The 19,299-nt window shown below is 36.3% G+C and overlaps 1 long non-coding RNA gene across 2 annotated transcripts in view; it reads left to right on the top strand.

Moving 5' to 3' along the window:
- The window catches only part of LOC309628609, a 45,770-nt gene extending 34,236 nt beyond the window's left edge, over window positions 1-11,534 (top strand). For both annotated transcript variants that reach the window (XR_014244575.1, XR_014244576.1), the window contains exon 5: window positions 3,936-11,534. This is a non-coding gene — a long non-coding RNA (uncharacterized lncRNA). The remainder of the gene's footprint in view (window positions 1-3,935) is intronic.
- The last annotated feature ends 7,765 nt before the right edge of the window (window positions 11,535-19,299 follow it).

Below are 19,299 nucleotides of genomic sequence, written 5' to 3'. Positions count from 1 at the left end.
TACTAACATTTAAAACTTATTATGTTTTATTATATGAGGAGATCCCAAGCAGATAAATTGATTGAAAATTACTTAAGTTTTTAGCATATAAATCTTTACAGGGAGAAGAACATAAATAAATTTAGCATAAAAGAAAAATCTAAACTTCAGAATGTTAATAATAAGCTGTCATGTTTAAACCTGAGTAGTGGTAGATGTCAAATTAAACTGATATTTAGATTCCATTGGTTATATTTTTAAAAGTGATGTAACAGTTTTATTTTTTAATGCCAACATTTACAATATTCCAAAAATTACATCCCTAGGAACTATTTAAATTGGTAATGGAAAAATTTAGATGAAGACTTCTGTAAGTTTGTAAACTTACAAATATATAAGAGAGAGCATAGATTGCAAAATTATTTCAAATGGAATACGAGCCAAAATGATTGAAGACCTTAAATGATCTCTGAACATATACATTTCTTTCCATTCCGGATTTTATCTATGTAATTGCATAGAAAATACTAACTTCCAAGGGAAGCTGTTTCATAACTTTCCCAATGTATTTAATATTTGTCAACAAATTATTTCCTGTATATAGTGACATGTTAGAATTTAAATCAAATTTTTCTATCTCTTATAAACATGTATAGCTACTATCAAAGTTTTTCTATTACATAACCCAACATACACACACAAAATTCATTCCTGCACTTCCTTTTTCAACTCTTTGATTCATTTATCTAGTTAAATCAAACTCTTCAAGCATCACTAGGCAATCTATTTAGCAAAATTGAAATTCCATTACTTTCTACTTGAAAGCAGTGTATAGGATTTTGAACTTTTGTAATGCCAGATAAAGCTTAAATGAGGTTTTAAAACCAGATTACTTTTTGTAGGTGAAATCCTGAGCCTCTTTGAACTGGAGCTTACTATCCTCTCTACCCACATGAAAGTGTATTTAATTCACAAAGGAAAACAGTGTATTTATTAATTTAAATGTTTTATAAACTCCATGTTAATGATCAATTTACAGAAGAAAGCATTTTCAGAGAATACAGAATAAGCTATTGGACCATGAAGCATTGGTGACCTTCTAACACACTAGCAAAAAGAAGTTAGGTATCCTAATTGGGTGAGATCAAACAATAACTGAAAAACCAAAGAACTAACATATCAGAAACAGGAGATAAGTAAAACAACTTCTGAAAATAATTTCTTAGTGAACCTAAGGGTTAAAATAATACTAAGTAACACTTTAAAATTCATTTAAAATGATGATATAAAGAGATTCAAAGATTTAATATATGAGGAGGTTCAAAGTACAAAAAGAGATTTAAAGATTCTGGAGTAGTTTAGCTTGGAAATATAATAGCACCCCAAATAACACCCACCCCTTACTATAAGACTTTATTCTCCAAAGTACTCACTTAGGAAGAAAGATGCATTCAATATGTGAACTGATTTTTTAACATGTAAGATGACAAATTAGTTCCACCTGACCTGGATCCCCAAATATGATCAACAACCATGCCAAAACCATTTTTATTAACTTCTATAATTACCTGATATTCTACCATCAAAGGCCCCTGATACAAAGAAGAATACTTTATTAGAAGATAAAATGAATTGTTGGTATAATTGAACTGTTGGCAAAGAATAATAGCATGTTTTGCTATTAAAACATATCTAAATTTGAGCTCAAGTCATATATCTAGATTTCTAGTTCCTACTACTGCATAACAACTTGAAATCTTAGTGGCTTAAAACAATAATTGTTATTTCATTGCTATTTCTCATGGTTCTGTTGGTTGACTGGACTTGGCTAGGTGGTTCTTGACTTAGAGTCTACACAGCTATAGTAGGTGGTGGCACTGGTGCCACTACAGAGGCTTCTTCCCACATGTCTGGTGGTTGATACTGTCAGCTTGGATCTTTTCTGTGGTCATCAGCTACAACACCCACATGCAACCAGCAACCACTTCACAGGTTGCTTGGCTTCCTTAGAACATAATCAATATGTGTGCGCCAAAAGAACCAGAAAGAAATGGTACAATGTTCCTCCTGCCATAGTCAAAATCCACCCAGATTCAAGGGTAAAGAACAAAGATCCCCACCTCTTGCTGGGATCAGTATTAAAGAATTCAGGGGCTACATTATAGATCAGTCATGATTTACATACCGGCAACAAGTTATTCACATTTTTCCTAACTAAAACATTGAGAAATCCAGATGATATAAAACTTAATTGTCACCTTATATGATGCAAAATCAATTAATATATTTGATGATCCTTCTTTCCACAGCAAGCATTTTGGCCCTCAGAAAAGGGAGGTGCTTAGTCAATTAAATTCCTATAATACTACCAGGCTGAATTATCCCATAAGACTCAAAATAAAGTTCAATTTTTAACCCCTTTCTAAGACTTGTCAAATGTCTCATCAGACGGGGCTGTAGGTTCAAAATCATGCCATCTAAGTCAAATCAAGTTGAGATGAGGCTCTTGGTTTGTTTTGGGGGGGAAATAGCTTCTCTGATAAGATTTTTCTCAACTTGAAAGTCTCCACTAAAAAAAACAAGTTAGCTGCCCTACATAAATCCAATCAGCAAGTGTTAAGGCATTATAGCAATAAACACTCTGTTCAAAAAGAGGAAACCAGACTGCATGGGATAGTCCCATGGACTGGCTGGGCACACGTTGCCAGGTCTTGGGTACAGCCTGGTTCTGCTTCCTGGGAGTGATTCTCCACGGATCGTGGCTCCATTTTCTGAGTTCCTGATGCAACACTCTGAGTCATCCATCCTTTCTCCATGAGAAAACAGGTTGAACTGAATAGTCTCAGCCTACTCTCTTTCTGAAACATTGAGGGTCCAAAGACATTTTAATTTTATATTCTTTTTCTGTGCTTCCAAGAGAAACAATATCCTAACAACTTTGTGGGTTTTCTATAAATTTTACAGTTCATTCCTTTAAACAAAATGCACAATGATAACTAACTACCAGACATGCCCTTCTGGACCTTTAGCTCTCAATGAAACTGCTATTGGACAACAGCCTTGAGATTCTTAGAAGCCCTATTGTTTACTAAGAGGATTTGCACCACGTGTCTTTAAGATTCATAAAAGGTCTTTTATCTTTCCAAAAGTTTCATTGAGGCACCATTCTATATTTCTTTGAAGTCTTCACAAAGTACTTTATGGTCTTGCTCTAGATATGACCTTGGCATGGAAGCTTTTTGTTCCTTTTGTTCTTGGAGAATTTTTGCCATCTGGAAAGGAATGAGAAAAAGAATTGTATTTTTAATTTAGGAGGTTCTATCTCTTTTTTGGATTTTTTTCTAACTTTATTATATAGTTCCTTTTATTCTCACCTCTCTATTCTCACATTTAATGTATTCAACTAGAAAAAGTCATGTGGTATGTTTAATATTCTGCCTGGATAATATTTTCATTAGACTTTCAAGGTCCTTAGGTACATTTCCTATTTTCCATGTTATCATACTTGACAGTGTCCACCAAACTTTCTTCCAAATGTAGTCCTCTTTCTTCTGGCTTCTCAAAACATTTCATCACTTTCCTTTGAGCCGCCATGCCCTCCTGATCCCTTTATACTTCTGCTTATCCTCTCCTCACGGCCCTTTAAGCTTTCACTAAAACACTCTTTAACACCCTTCCAGCTGTTCTCTTGTTCCAAAGCCAGTTACACACGTTGCAAGTTTTTGTTACAGCACTTTCAAGTACAAAAATTGGTTCAGTTACTATTGCTGTGTAACAAGTTACCCCAAGAAGTAATGATATAAAAGACATTTACCATTTTATTATAACTATTTGTTTCTAAGTATTGACTGTGCTCAGCTAGGTGACCCTCACCCAGGGTCTCAAATGCTTTTATGGTGAGATGGAGGCTGAGGTTGGCATTATCACAAAGGCTTCTTCCTTTATTTATCCTGCAGGTGGTGATGGCTGTCACCTGGAACTGCATCCGGTGCTCTTGACTGGAACATCTCCACGTGGCTTCTTCATGTGGCTACTTGGTTTTCTCAGAGGCTGGTGACTGTATGTTAGTGTAAACCCCCCAAGACAATTAAATAGAAGCTCTATTCTATATAGCCTCAGAGGTACTTAGTGTCTCCTCCTCCGTAGTCAAACGTCATTCAGATTCAAAAGGAGAAAACACAGATTCTGCCTTTTGATGGGAGGAGTGCAGAAGAATTTGGGGCATTTTAAAAAATAACACCACAATGGGAAAATAATAAGGTAAAATCTACCAGCAAACCCTAACATAGTCCCTCAGTCCCTTTCCATGAAATAAAGAGATTCTTTGTTTGCTGGAAAAGTAAACTTCAGAAAATTTGATTTTTGAAATGATTTTCAAAAAAAAAAAAATGTACTTCTGGGGAATTCCCTAGCAGTCCAGTGGTTCGGACTTGGTGCTCTCACTGCTGGGGCCCTGGGTTCTATACCTGGTAGAGAATTAAAATCCCACAAGCCACCCAGAGAGGCAAAAAAAAAAAAAAAAGTACCTCTGTTAATAGTGGTTACTCTCAGTGAAGATGTAGTTACTGAGTTACTGGAAAGGTACATGCAAGGAGTTTCTGAGATGCTAGTAATGTTTTGTTTCTTGATCTAGATGCTGATTAAAGAGGTACATTCACTTTATGAGAGGACATTCAGTTTATGTATATATCTGTGCCCATTTATATACAGATACAATATTTCAGCATAATATTGCATTTGAAGAGTATGTAAACAGGGTTCCATATGTAAAGAGCTTGGAAGTTGCCACTCCATCATAATAACAAGTAAAAGCTAAACAGACTGAAAAATCAACAACTGTTCTTGGATCTGTTAGAAAGGGGAGGGTGAAGGGAAAACCAATGCCTGTAAGATTGGAGAGACAGGCCAAGACAGGGAATCCCAGCTTACTAGAGCAGAGAAGCACAAGCAGAAACTGTCATGGGAACCAGTGCCGGGGTAGGAAAACCTGTATTGCAATTAACCAATTGCTAGAAGCAAAGTGCAGACACTTCTGAGTTAAAATCTCCAAGGGGGAGTTGTGGGACTTCCACAATATTGTGAGATTTACCTCAAGGATCTTGACCAGATTCCCACAGTAAATATAGGAGAAAAGTGTCCTCATACTTCCAATGAAGGAGGGAAAAAGAAGCTATTTAGAAATATATTAGAGCATTCTGGTTTTTTTTTTTTTTTTTTTTTTTATTGAAGTACAGTTGATTTACAATGGTGTATTAATTTCTGCTGTACAGCAAAGTGACTCAGTTATACATATATATATTCTTTTTCATATTCTGTTCCAGTATGGTGTATCACAAGAGCATGCTGGGGTTTTTTTTGTTTTTTTTTTTTTTTTATTTATTCATTTTTGCTGTGTTGGGTCTTCGTTTCTGTGCGAGGGCTTCCTCTAGTTGTGGCAAGCGGGGGCCACTCTTCATCGCGGTGCACGGGCCTCTCACTATCGCGGCCTCTTTTGTTGCGGAGCACAGGCTCCAGACGCGCAGGCTCAGTAGTTGTGGCCACGGGCTTACTTGCACCGCGGCATGTGGGATCTTCCCAGACCAGGGCTTGAACCCGTGTCCCCTGCATCGGCAGGTGGATTCTCAACCACTGCGCCACCAGGGAAGCCCCCCGAGCATGCTGTTCTTAATACGTCCTTTCAGCACAAGCTAGCTAACCAAACCCTAACCGGTTGGGGTATTATCGGAACATAACAGACCTGGAAAAAGGGAAATACCCAACTCCAGCTTGTTCTAACCATCCTGTCCTAACTAAGGAGGGGAAGGACTGAGGAGCATTTGTGAAGTTCACAGTCAAGAGGCACAGGCCCACTAAAAGGAGATCTAATTACAGAACTATAGAACAAACACATCCCTCCCCCCGGACCTTGCTGCCACATTACTAAAGGCCTATTTACAGCAGTTCCTTTTACCCAGTATACCATGCTTGACAATCCAAATAGAATTACAAGGCAAACAAAAGGCCAAAAGCATCATGTGAAGAGAAAGAGCAAGCATCAGAACCAGACATGATAGGGATTTTGGAATCACCAGTTAAAGAATTTAAAACAACTTTGAGTACTATGCTAAGGGTTCTAGTGGATAAAAAAGGCAGTGTGCAAGAACAGATGTGTGATGTAGGTAGGAAGATGGAAATCCTAAAAATAAATAAATAAATAAACACTGGAGACCAAAAACACTGCAACAAAAATACAGAATGCCTTTGATGGGCTTATGAGTAGACTGGACACAGCCAAGAAAAGATCCTCTGAGTTTGAGGAGCCTCCACAATTGAAAAGAGAAGAAATGACTAAAAAAAGAAAAAAAAAAAAATATATATATATATATACACATATTTCCAAGGACTGTGAGACAACTAAAAATGGTGTAAAATACCCATAATGGGAATACCAGAAAGAGAAGAGAGAGAAAGGAAAAGAAAAATATTTGAAACAATAATGACTGAAAATTTCTCTCTTTCAACATCATAGTGGAACTACTGGCTAATGCAACAAAGCAAAGAAATATAATAAACAGTATACAGACTGGGAAGTAAGGAATAAATCCATCTTTGTTCACAAATGATATGGTCGTCTATGTGGAAAATCCAAAAGAATCCACACAAAAACTGCTGGAACTAATAAGCAATTAAAGTAAGGTTACATGATACAAGGTTAAGTTACAGAAGTTAATTACCTTCCTATATACCAACAATGAACAAGTGGAGTTTGAAATTAAAAGTAAAATTGCATTTACATTAATATCCACCCCAAAAATACTTAGGTGTAAATTTTTTTTAATATGTACAAGATCTATATGAGGAAAAGTATTAAACTCTTGATGAAAGAAGATCTAGATAAATAGCAATATATTTCATGTTCACAGATAAGATGACTCATTATTACTAAGGTTTCAGTTCTTACCAACTTGATCTATATAGACAATACAATCCCAAACAAAGCCTCAGCAAGTTATTTTGTGGATATTAAGGAACTGATTATCAAGGTAATATGGAGAAGCAAAAAACACCTAGAGTAGCTGATACAATATTGAAGAGGAAGAACAAAGTTGAAGGACTGACCCTATCTGACTTCAAGACTTACTATAGTAATCAAGACAGTGTGGTAATAGCAAAATGATAGACAAATAGATCAACAGAAGAGAATATAGACCTCAGAAGTACATCCACATAAATATATTCAAATGATCTTTAACAAAGGAATAAAGGCAATGCAATGGAGAAAAGATAATCTTTTCAAAAAATGGTACTTGAAAACCTGGACATCCACATGCAGAAAAAAAAAAAAAAATCTATACAAACATCTTACAACCTTCACAAAATTAACTCGAAATGGATCACAGACCTAAATGTAAAGCTCAAAACTATAAAACTCCTAACAGATAACTTAGGAGAAAACCTAGACGACTTTGGGTATGGAGATGCTTTTTTAGATGCAATACCAAAGACACGATGTATGAAAGAAATAATTGATAAGCTGGAATTAATTAAAATTTAAAACTTCTGCTCTGTGATAAACAATGTCAAGAGAATGACAAGTCAAGCCACAGACTGGGAGATATTTGCAAAAGACACATCTGATAAAGAACTGTTGTTCAAAATATACAAAGAACTTTTACACTTAACAAGAAGAAAACAAATCACACAACTAAAGTAGGACAAAGAAGTCAACAGACACTTCATCAAAAAAGACACATATGTGGCTAATAAGCATATGGAGAGGTGCTCCACATGATATGTCATTAGGGAAATGAAAATTAAAAAGGTGAGATATCACTACACACCTATTAGATTGGCCAAAATCTGGAACACTGACAACACCAAATGCTAGCAAGGATGTGGAGCAACAGGAACTCTCATTCATTGCTGGTGGGAATGCAGAATGGTACAGCCACTTTGGAAAACAATTTGGCAATTTTCTACAAAACTAAAAAATCTCTTGCCATGTAATCCTGCCATTACGCTCCTTGATATTTATCCAAAAGAGCTGAAAACGTATGTCCACACAAAAACCTGCATACAGATGTTGATAGAAGTTTTACTCACACAAAAACTTGGAGTTAACTAAGATGCCCTTCAATAGGTGAATGAATCAATAAACCATGGTACACCCAGACAATGGAATATTGTTCATCACAAAAAAATGAACAAGTTTTGAAAAGATATGGATCGGCCTGCATGCATATTAGTAAATGAAAGAAGCCAATCTGAAAAGACTACATACTTTATGATTCCAACTATATGACATTCTGGAAAAACCAAAATTGAGACAGTAAAAAGATCAGTGGTTACTAGGGTTTAGGTGCAGGAAGAAAGATGACTAGGGGAGTACAGAGCATTTTAGGGCAGTGGAAATACTGCATGATGTTGGAATCATAGCTACATGTCCTCATACATTTGTGCAAACTCCTAGGATGTACCACCCCAAGAACGAACCTGAAGGAAAACTTTGACCTTGGGATAATAATGATGTGTCAATGTAGGTTCATCAGTTGTAACAAATGTAGCATATGGTAGGGATGTCAATAATGGGGGAGGCTGTGTATGTGTGAGGGTTGGGGGTACATATATGGGAAATCTCTGTCCCTTCCACTTTATTTTGCTGTGATCCTACCACTGTTCTAAAAAAACTGTCTTTAAAAAAACGTGTAGGAAAACAATTTTTTTGCATTTTTGAATTTTATTTTATTTTTTTATACAGCAGTTTCTTACTAGTTATCCATTTTATACATATTAGTGTATATATGTCAATCACAATTTCCCAATTCATCCCACCCCCCCTCCCGAGGAAAACAATTATTAAAAAGGCTGTAATATCTTACTTTTCTATAAACATTCATTAAATATTAACCATTCATTTCTTAGAGAAACAAAAGATCCCAAACAAAATCATAATTGTGTTTAGTTAGAGCTTAAAGTAATGACTGGTTCTATAACACGCATGGCCCTAAGGTGATCCACATTTCTCTGCATTCTCAAAGTAACTGCACGTGTTCAATTTACTGTTTCTAAATATACTATATAATGATTTTAGAAACTGCCTCTGATGATTAAAAATGTGCAAACACACAAAGTTTATATACTGGAATTATTGAAATATACCTATATTTGATTGAAATTATTTAAAGTCGTACCGCAAAATAAAGTTGTATAGTTATATATCATGTTTTGTTACAGGAAAGCTTTGTGTAAAGTGAAATAAATTTATAGTGTTTTTGGATTCTTGCTGCCAGGATTTCCCCTGACAAGAATCCAAAGTCTGTAGACAAGCCAGCTTCCACGAAAGCACTATAGCTCACGTGTGTCTGGATGGCCTTCTGCTTTTCCATTTGCTCACGTTATACATCTTGCAATGACTCTCACGATAAAATCCCACATAAACCCACGAGTTAGTCATAAGGTGTGCCGTAGTAAATCTGGAAGGCAGGTGGCAAGCATTGCTCTTCTGACTTTGATCACTTTAGTCCCTTTTTTCTCTTCTTGGATCCACTTTATCTGCACTTCTTCTAATGTTAAAATTATTAGGTTATTTTCACAGTTTTATTTTTTAATCATCCTAGAGCCACCTTTATGACTTATAAACATTTGAACTATATAACATCTTAGATTGTATACTAAGACCTAGACCAGAAATGCCTTAGAAGCAACAGATTATCTACTGCAGTATGTATGATGAGATCTGGATAAAATGAAAAGAAATATAGATGTTTAAAAATCACCAGGTGATATGGCCAGGTATCCACCTGATAATTTGAAGGGTTTCAATTTTAAGGAATGTAAGAAATTATAGTACTAGTACTAGACCTATATGGTGCCTTTATGTCATAGCAGGGCAATGGGTAGATTCAAGTTTAGCTAGTATCTAGTAATATAAGACTAAAGGAATGAGATGGATATCTTAAGTCAAAGGACAGGTAATGAAATCCAGATATTTCAAAAGTTTATGGGAGTTTTTTTAAAGTCCTATTAGGCACTTTAAAAAGTTGGAGAAGATTTGCAGGTCTCAAGTATCAAGGCAGAAAAGAATCCATGTCTAAAATAACAGGAAGTAGATGTTGGCACTTATGAGCAAAAATAATAAAAAGAACATGACCTTTTAAAATAATGCCCTCTAGGTTCATACATGAAAATACAGTACTAAGAAATGATAGTAAATTCTCTGACATCTTAGGAATTTCCAACTTATCCCAGATAAGTGGTCCAGTGCTAATTTCTTAAAAACTGTGGCATCCCTGAATTTATCAAGCATTGATCATTGCAATAACGCTGCATGACAAAACGACCCTACCAGTCCGTGGCTTAAAACAATGCAACACTTATTCTCCTGGGTAGACTGGCTGGCTCTGTGCAGCTGTCACAGCTGCGCACTGAACACTGCAGATCTGAGAGTTTGCATCTGTTCTGCATGCCTCTCTCCCTCCTTAGACCGGCGGCCCAGGAAAGGCATGGTTTTTCTCCAAGTGATTGAAGAGGCACAAAAGGAAGTACCCTCTCATGATGACACATTTAAAATCCCTGCTTGTGTCCTATACACTAGTTTGCCATTGACCAAAGCACATTATGTGGAAGAATCCTAATTCAAAGTATAGAGAAATAGAATCTACTGTTTGTGGAGTCAACTGCAAATTTACATAGCAAAGGACATGGATACAGGGAGGAGTAAAGAATTGAGACAATAATTCATTCTACAACAGTGCTTCCATCTTAGAAGCGAGCACTTTTTTAGTGGAGAGGAATGTAAGGCTAGCTCTAAATCCTTTTCGTATTTCATCAACCCAAGACGGTTCCAAGATGAAGACGGAATCTCTAGAACATTATTAAAAGGCAGAAGATTAATTTTCATAAGGTCTGTGTCCAGATCTTGTTTTGGGAAGAAAGATGTTCACAGAGCTCTGTAAAATGTTATTTTCTTAGTCCATTCGGACTGCTGTAATGAAATAGCATAGACTGGGTAGCTCATAAACAACAGAAGTTTATTTCTCACAGCTCTGGTGGCGAGAAGTCTGAGGTCAAGTCATCAGCACGGTCATGTTCTGGTGAAGATCTTCCTCCCGGCTCACAGCTGGCACCTGCTCACTGTGTCGTCAGTGGTGGAAGGGATTCGGGAGTTCTGCGGGGTCTCTTTTAGATGAACACTGATCCATTCATGAGGATTCCACCAGCAAGACCTAAGCATCTCCTAAAGTTTCCACCTCTTAACACCATCCTCTTTGGATTTTAGGATTTTAACATATGGATTTAGGGGAACACAAACATTCAGACCATAGCAATTATTTTTACAAATGTGTCTCAATTTAGAGAATACGTATCCACTTTTTAAGTACATTCAGAGTGTTCCAAGTGTCCTTTCATTCATCTACATAACACACATGTATAGTAACACTGCAGAAATATATAAAAATATATTCACTAATTAAAATACTCACAAGTCATCTTCTCTATTTTTTCAAACACGGGTAGCACCACATTTTAATTATATTCTGTTTCCCCAGAGAAAAAGTCAGTTAAAAGTAAAGTTACTTGAGGGCTTCCCTGGTGGCGCAGTGGTTGAGAGTCTGCCTGCCAATGCAGGGGACACGGGTTCGAGCCCTGGTCTGGGAAGATCCCACATGCCGCGGAGCAACTGAGCCCGTGAGCCACAACTGCTGAGCCTGCGCGTCTGGAGCCTGTGCTCCGCAACAAGAGAGGCCGCGACAGTGAGAGGCCCACGCACCGTGATGAAGAGTGGCCCCCACTCGCCGCAACTGGAGAAAGCCCTCGCACAGAAACGAAGACCCAACACAGCCAAAAATAAATAAATAAATAAATTTAAATTAAAAAAAAAAAAAATTCACAGGGTTTCCTTCAAACTTAAAAAAAAAAAAAAAGAAAAAAGTAAAGTTACTTGAGATGATTGGCATGCAAATCCATTCAAGAGGCATGAACATTTTGTGAATATACCACAAATAGGTTTCAGTTATATTGAGCTAGTAATCTTATAAACCTTTGAAATACTTTTTAAAATGCAAATCTCAGTTATTTAGTTTGTCTAACTTTGTAGTCAATAGTCATCTTCTGCCAGAGCCACAATTCCAAGGAAAACAGCTCTTTAATAATCTATGTTCCCACAGCCGAGGCAAATTAAAGCCAATATATTTCGACCTAGGTCACAACATGACAATAGTTTTCTGTGTTATCAAACTATTCTTAAGTTATTAATTATGTTTATTTGTATGTATGTATAGTTCAGTTTGCTATACATATAAGCACTTTCAAACTAAAAATCTATACCTCTGTACATTTAAATTATTTTACGGAGAGCCATAAAATTCTCCAAGAGCCAATGATTGATTCTTTAATCACTCAGCTAGTCCACAGGCATCATCTGATTATCCTGCATTACCGTGTTACACTGTTGCTGATCTGTGACTATCATGACTAATAGCATTTCCCCAGAATAAAGCAGATCCTCTCCTCTCATTGACAGCGTTCCGCAGACAGAAAAATCTTGTCAAATGTACTTTGCTAAAATTGAAAAGGAGAGACTCCGCATAGAGCAGGTGTATCTACTCAAGGAGAGATTTCTATTTTTATGCCACTAATATGCATTTCTCCTTTCCTAAATGTGACATTGGAGTTGCAGGAGAAGATGAAGTGAATCTAAAAGAGAATAAAAAGTATTTCATGTCAAGCCAGAGGTACCAGGCCCCATGGAGCATGCCTTCAATTTATAATAATTTTTCCCCAGTTTGCAAGACTGTCTATTTGCATCTGACTTTAAGTCAGTACTTTGATTTTTATAAATCCCCATGACTCCAGCAGTCACAAAGATATGGCTTTCCCTTTGCATCTTTAAGTACCTGAATTAGTTGGGATAGAATAGGCTTTTGCTTGGGTAGCAAACAACCCCAAATCTCAGTGGCTTAATACAACCAAAGTTTTTTCTCACTCACCAAAGCATAAAAAAGCTTCACTCAAGCAGCAGGAATGCAGATTGCTTCAATCTTGTGGCTCTGTCAGCTCAAAAAGTGGATTCTTTCAAGACACTGCTGCAAAGGAGTGTCTGAATAATCGCACAGCAAGTTCCCATTGCTTCAGACCAGGAGTGACAAATGTCCTGTATGCTCATGACTCATTTGTCAAAAATAGTCATATGATCTGCTTAACAAACTAGGAAGTGTGGTTTTCCATGTGCCCAAGCAAAAGCCATATGAAATAGAATCAGATGAACATACTTTTTTGTCTGTCACACTACTCAAAGTATGTAGTAAATCAGCCATAAAAAAGAATGAAATAATGCCATTTGCAGCAACATGGATGGACCTAGCAATTATCATACTAAGTGAAGTAAGTCAGACAAAGACAAATATTATATGATATCACTCATATGTGGAATCTAACTTTAAAAAAGATACAAATGAACTTATTTACAAAACAGAAGCAGACTTACAGATATCAAAAACAAACTTATGGTTACCAAAGGGGAAACGCGGTGTGGGAGGATAGATTGGGAGCTTGGATGAACACACGCACACTACTCTATATAAGATAAATAACCAACAAGGACCTGCTGTAGAGCACAGGGAACTCTACCCAATATTCTGTGATAACCTACGTGAGAAAAGAATCTAAAAAAGAATGAATATGTATATACGTATAACTGAGTTACTTTGCTGTACACCTGAAACTAACACAACAGTGTAAATCAACTATACTCCCATAAAATTAAAATATTTTTTTAAAAGTATGTAGTAAAAACAAGAGTCAGAATGCCTGGGTTTAGTGAGTAGCTTGACTCTATTTAAATTTCCTCACATGCCAAATTAAGATATTGGACTCAGTGATCTTTGGCTTTTCTGCAATTAAATGTTCATCATTCCCTACTTCGAGGAAAGAAGCTCTTTCACTTTATCTTGTACTATAATCGCTAGCCTTTAGAGAGTGCCGTATATTGACTAGTAGATTGACGCAAGACAGTGGCGATGGTAAGAAAATTGCTCAGCTGAGTATTTTCCCATACGAGTTGCATAAGAAATGGAGCATAGACTCATAATCATAGGATCAGGGAAAATCATCTTTGAGCACTTATGCTTTCACAAGAGTAGCCATGTAAGCCGATGAATTTTGACTGAAATCACCACCACTTGGGCGTATTGAGTGGATTTGTTTGTCTCTCTCCTAACTGCCTCCTGGCCCAGCTGTGGGTAGGTAAGAGGCATGCTGGAGTCATCCCGTGGCAGCAGGAAGGACGTGGACTTTGATATAAGGCAAGTCTTGGATTATGGTGTTGCATTCACCAGTTTGATATTCTGGTGTTTCCTCTGTGATATCAACATTGATGTGTTTGAAAACTCTAAACTCACTGAACTTACAAACAGGGAGTAAATTTAACTTTGCCATGTAGGAAATATGTTAGCAAATTTCTGCCCATGAAGGAAATTACAACTTAGCTCACATTCCAATCAGAAATTTACTTTTTAGCCAAAGAAGGTCAAAATTCCTCCCTGGCACTGACCAGCAGAATATAGAAACAGATACGAAAGAAATAACAAGAAACAAGGTTATACGGTTGTGTTACAATAGGAAGAAACCAAGGTATTACCAGTTGCAATCTAGATGAGGCAACCAGTATCTAGTAGAGCCCATTGGAAGGAGAAAAATCTCTAAATCAATTAAGGGGTACAAATTTTTCGATGCAGGTTAATGAATTCATTAAGTGAGAGGAAAGAGGCCCTTAAAAAGAAAAAAATCAACCTCATTACAGAAAAACGTAGAATAGTTTTCACTAGTTACTAGTAAAAAGGCACTGAATATTGATACAAAGCCTCATGGTATAGTGACAGTTACTGAGGTCATCTAAGTATAATGTATACAGTTATCATAAATAATATAGATTCAGTCTTTCTCAACAAATGCCTGTCTGTTCTTATTCATATTCATCAAATCCAAATTTGAAGAACTCAATCAGTTATTGTTATGAATAGACGTGTCACCTTAAGATTGAGTATATAATCTTAGGCAACAAGAGTAGGAAAATGAGATGTACAGAAATTTTTACAGAATATCATTTTAGCTAGACTATTTTCTCATAGGCTTATTATATGTTACTTTCTCCTGGACTTTCTGTAACCTTTCACATGTGGTTACTGTTTCTCATCTCCTTTTGGATTTCTCTTATTACTTAACTCTAAACCTTTGCGTAACCCTCAAGCTCAGTTGTTGAATCTCTTCTTTTTTTTTCCATTTGACCATTCTCAACCTATAATCTCTCCTGTTTCATGACTTTAAAAGCAATCTGTATGATAACTCTCAAATTTATGTCTCCTTCCTACATCTCTTCTTTTAGTTTTGGACTCAAATATCTAATGGCTTACCAAATAACGATTTCAATAACTATTTAATGTTTTCAAAATTGCAATAGAGATTTCCACTCCATCCCCAAATTGTTCTTCTCCCTGTCTTGTCTACTCTTGGGCAAATGGCAACCCAATCCTTCCAGTTTATAATGCAAAACAAAACTTGCAGTCATACTAGAGTCACCTCTTTTTTCTGACAAACCACATCCAATTCAATTTCACTTTTCAAAATAGATTCAGATTCTGACTCTTTTTCAGGACCATCAGGGCTACTATCCTAGTCTAAGCCATCCATATTCTTATTCTAATCTAAATGACTGCAATTGCCTTTTAATGTGTACACCCAACACCATGTCTGGTATATAGTTAGTGCCTTTCTCCTACCTATTATCCAGATCTTCTTTTTTGTTTTTCTATTTTCTCCATTGATTTCATCTTTGAGCCCTTAGTTTTTTGGACTATTAACTACAACTACGAATACTAATACTGTAGACCACTGGTCCTTTTAATTAGAACTAAGGCATTATGGTAGTTTTATATATCACTGATTTCACATGAACAAAAAAAAGTATGTCAATAAAGCTAAAATTATGTCTTCAGCATCTGTCTCACTATAGATTATATCATATTTGTTTCCCAACAAAAGGTAAAGTTACAAAACATCCAACTGTATTTTTCATAGCTTATAAACAAACCTGCCGCTAAATCTTTGACAAACAATTTGTGCTCTTTGTGCATTAATAGTACCATCTGTAAAATGAAAATCATTTTAAAAATATACATGAAAAAAAATCAATGTAATCAACAGTAAAAATTGTCGCTTTTCACTTTACTTGGAAAACTTAGCAACTTGACATTTCTGATCTGCCCAAATACAAATTGCAAACCCGTCACTGTCAGGAAAAAAAAAATGGCCTTTTTCCCAAATTATCAAGAATTTTGAAGTTTACCTAAGGGGGAAATTATTTTAAGACAAGTTTTATCTTTAATATAAAAACTAACATTTTAGATGGTTTAGTGTGAGCCTTTTATGACTCAACAGTGTTACTATTGTGGTTAAGAAGGAAATCCTCAGTTAATCTAAGTGGGTAGATGATCTTTTAGTGGCAGAATTGAGGCAGCTGAATTTTCACTTGAAAAAGGATATAGGAAACAACAATTCTACACATGAAGGTACAGAACCTAGAATAATTGTCAAAAAATATAATAATGTTAATTCACCATTTATTGAACAGCAACTCTGTACCTGGCTTTAATGCTTGACAAGTTATCATCAAGATGTCATTCAATTCTTACAACAGAATTTGGAAACACATCTATTTAACTCCATAGCCAGTATTCTCAACAACTGAGCTATATTCACTCTTAAAATAATGGTCATAAGTTAATTTATGAACATCTATTTTACAAAAAGCTTTTATCATGTACTATTTTATTTAATCTCTCAATAACTCTGCAAAGTAACTGTTTTAAACACAAGAAAACTGAAACCTACAGGGAGTAAATGAATATTTCAATTTCACAATATAAGTGAAAGATCTAACTCCAAACACCATGCTTGCATTCTATTTTACCAAAATTTTAAAAACAGGAGGTATCTGGAGGGTGAAAAAATCAGCAAGACAGCAGAACAGGAGTTTCCTACCATTTTGCCCTCAAAGAACACCAATTTTGACAATTGTCTGTGGGTCAGAGTACCTTTGTGGAAGTCTAAGAGTCCAGTGGAGAAACTCCAGCACACCACTGGAACAAAAATATTCCAGACTGTATGCACTGAAGAGGGAAAGAGGGACAGTTTCACTGTACTTGCATCACCCTGGTCCCAGGCTTGTGCCTCATCTCTGCCCCCAGAAGATCATCTACCCACTTAAACTAATTAAGGATTTTATTCTTAACTCTAAATTAACACTGTTGGGTTCTAAAAGTTCACATTAAACAATGAGAAATGTGAATTTTATATAAAAGATTAAACGTATTGACTTAACTTGTGCAAAGACAGAACCTCTCAGCCCGCCATTTCGCCCACGTGGTAAAGTCAGGGCATGTGCTTGTGTGCCCGGCTTCCACAGCCATGCAGGAGGCTGCCAAAGGGGCCACTTCTTTTCTGCTCCATCTGGAGCACAGAGATGGGCTGCAGAGACGGGGGTGAGAAAAGGCTAAGGTAGCAGCTGCCAGAGCGCTCAGAGAGCATGGGAGAGATGCGTATGCGGCTAAGTACTTCTTGGAGTTCACCCAGAAGCCTCTGGGGTGGCATCACCTTGAGATCCCCCAACACTGGCCCAAGGGCACCCCCAACATCCCAAGTGATCACCCATGCACCTCCTGGCTAGCTTCCTGTGCACAGCCTTGGGAGCTGTGACTCTGAGCCTTTGCAGACAGGTAGTTAGTATGCACATAAAGCCAGCCCCACGCTGCAGGGTTGGGAGAGAGCACACAAACTAGAGAATTTAGCACCACTCTGGAGGAAGCAAATGGGAGGCTTTCAGTAATTGGCCTGACTTTACAGGATCTCAGGAAGGCATGCAAGTTTAACAATACCCTATGAAAAGGGAACAGAGTATGGCGCAGGCATACCCATAGGAAAGATACAGAAAGCCTCAGAATTCCTAGCAAGGCTGACAGAAGTTTTTTCTCTTCCAAAGCCTATCAGTAAAGACTTGAGGAGGTGACGATTTCTTCAAAGGCAAAGACAGCAACACAAGACTTCCAAAAACATGATAACTCAAAGAAATATGACACCACCAAAGGAACACAATAATCGTCCAGTAATCAACTCCAAAGGAATGGATATCTGTGAGTTGTTTGGTAAAAATTAAAAATAATCGTTTAAAGGAAGGTCTGTGACCTATGAGGAAAACACAGAAAGACAATTTGACAAAATCAGGAAAACAATACATGAACAAAACAAAAAGTTTAATGGAGAGATAGAAATCATATAAAGAACCAAACAGAAAATCTGAAGGTGAAGAATACGATGAATGAAATGAAAAATGTAATAGAATCAACAGACTTGATCAAACAAAAGAACAATCTATGAACTCAAAGACAGGTCATTTGAAATTATCCAGTCAGAGGAGAATAACAAAAAGTAATTAAAAAATAGTTAAGAAAGCTTATGTGAAGTATGGGATACCATTAAACAAAATAATTTACGCATTATTGAAGTCCCAAAAGGAGAGGGAAGGTAGAAAGGAGAAAGATCTTATTTAAAAAAAATAATGTGTGAGAACTTCCCAAATCTGAGGAAGGGTTGGGACTTCCAAGTTCTTGAAGCTCACAGGTCCCAAAATAGATTCAGACCAAGGAAATTTTCTTCAAGACATAATATAATAATACTCAAAAATCAAAAACAGAGATAATTTTTAAAGCAGCAAGAATGAAACACTCCTCATGTAAAAGGAAATCCCCATAAGACTGTTAGCAGAAAACTTGCAGACCAGGACAGAATGAAATGATATATTCAAATTGCAGGAAAAAAATGCCAACTAAGAATGCTTTACTTGGTAAAACTTTACTTCAGAAATTTAAGAGATGTAAAGATTTTCCCAGACAAACAGAAGCTGAAGAAGTTCATCACCACTAGACCTGACTTACAAGAAATACTGAAAGGAGTTATTCACGTTGAAAAGAAAGGACACTAACTAATAACATGAAAACATCTGAAAAAATAAAACACACTGTTAAAAGTAAGCACATAGTCAAATTCAGAATATTCTAACAGTGTAATATGGTGGTGTATTAATCACTTATTTGTAGTATGAAGATTAAAGGACTAAAGCATTAAAATAACTACAGCTACAATAATTTGTTGATGAATACACAATATAAAAAAATGTAAGTTGAGACAACAAAATATAAAATGTTTGTGTGTGGAAGGGACGTAAAATGGTAGAATTTTGTATTCTATCAAAGTTAAGTTGTTGTCAGCTTAAAATAGACTATTATAACT

Source organism: Balaenoptera borealis, assembly GCF_965194805.1.
Source record: "Balaenoptera borealis genome assembly, chromosome: 4".
Lineage (NCBI taxonomy): Eukaryota > Metazoa > Chordata > Mammalia > Artiodactyla > Balaenopteridae > Balaenoptera > Balaenoptera borealis.
This window is presented reverse-complemented; position numbering and strand designations above follow the sequence as displayed.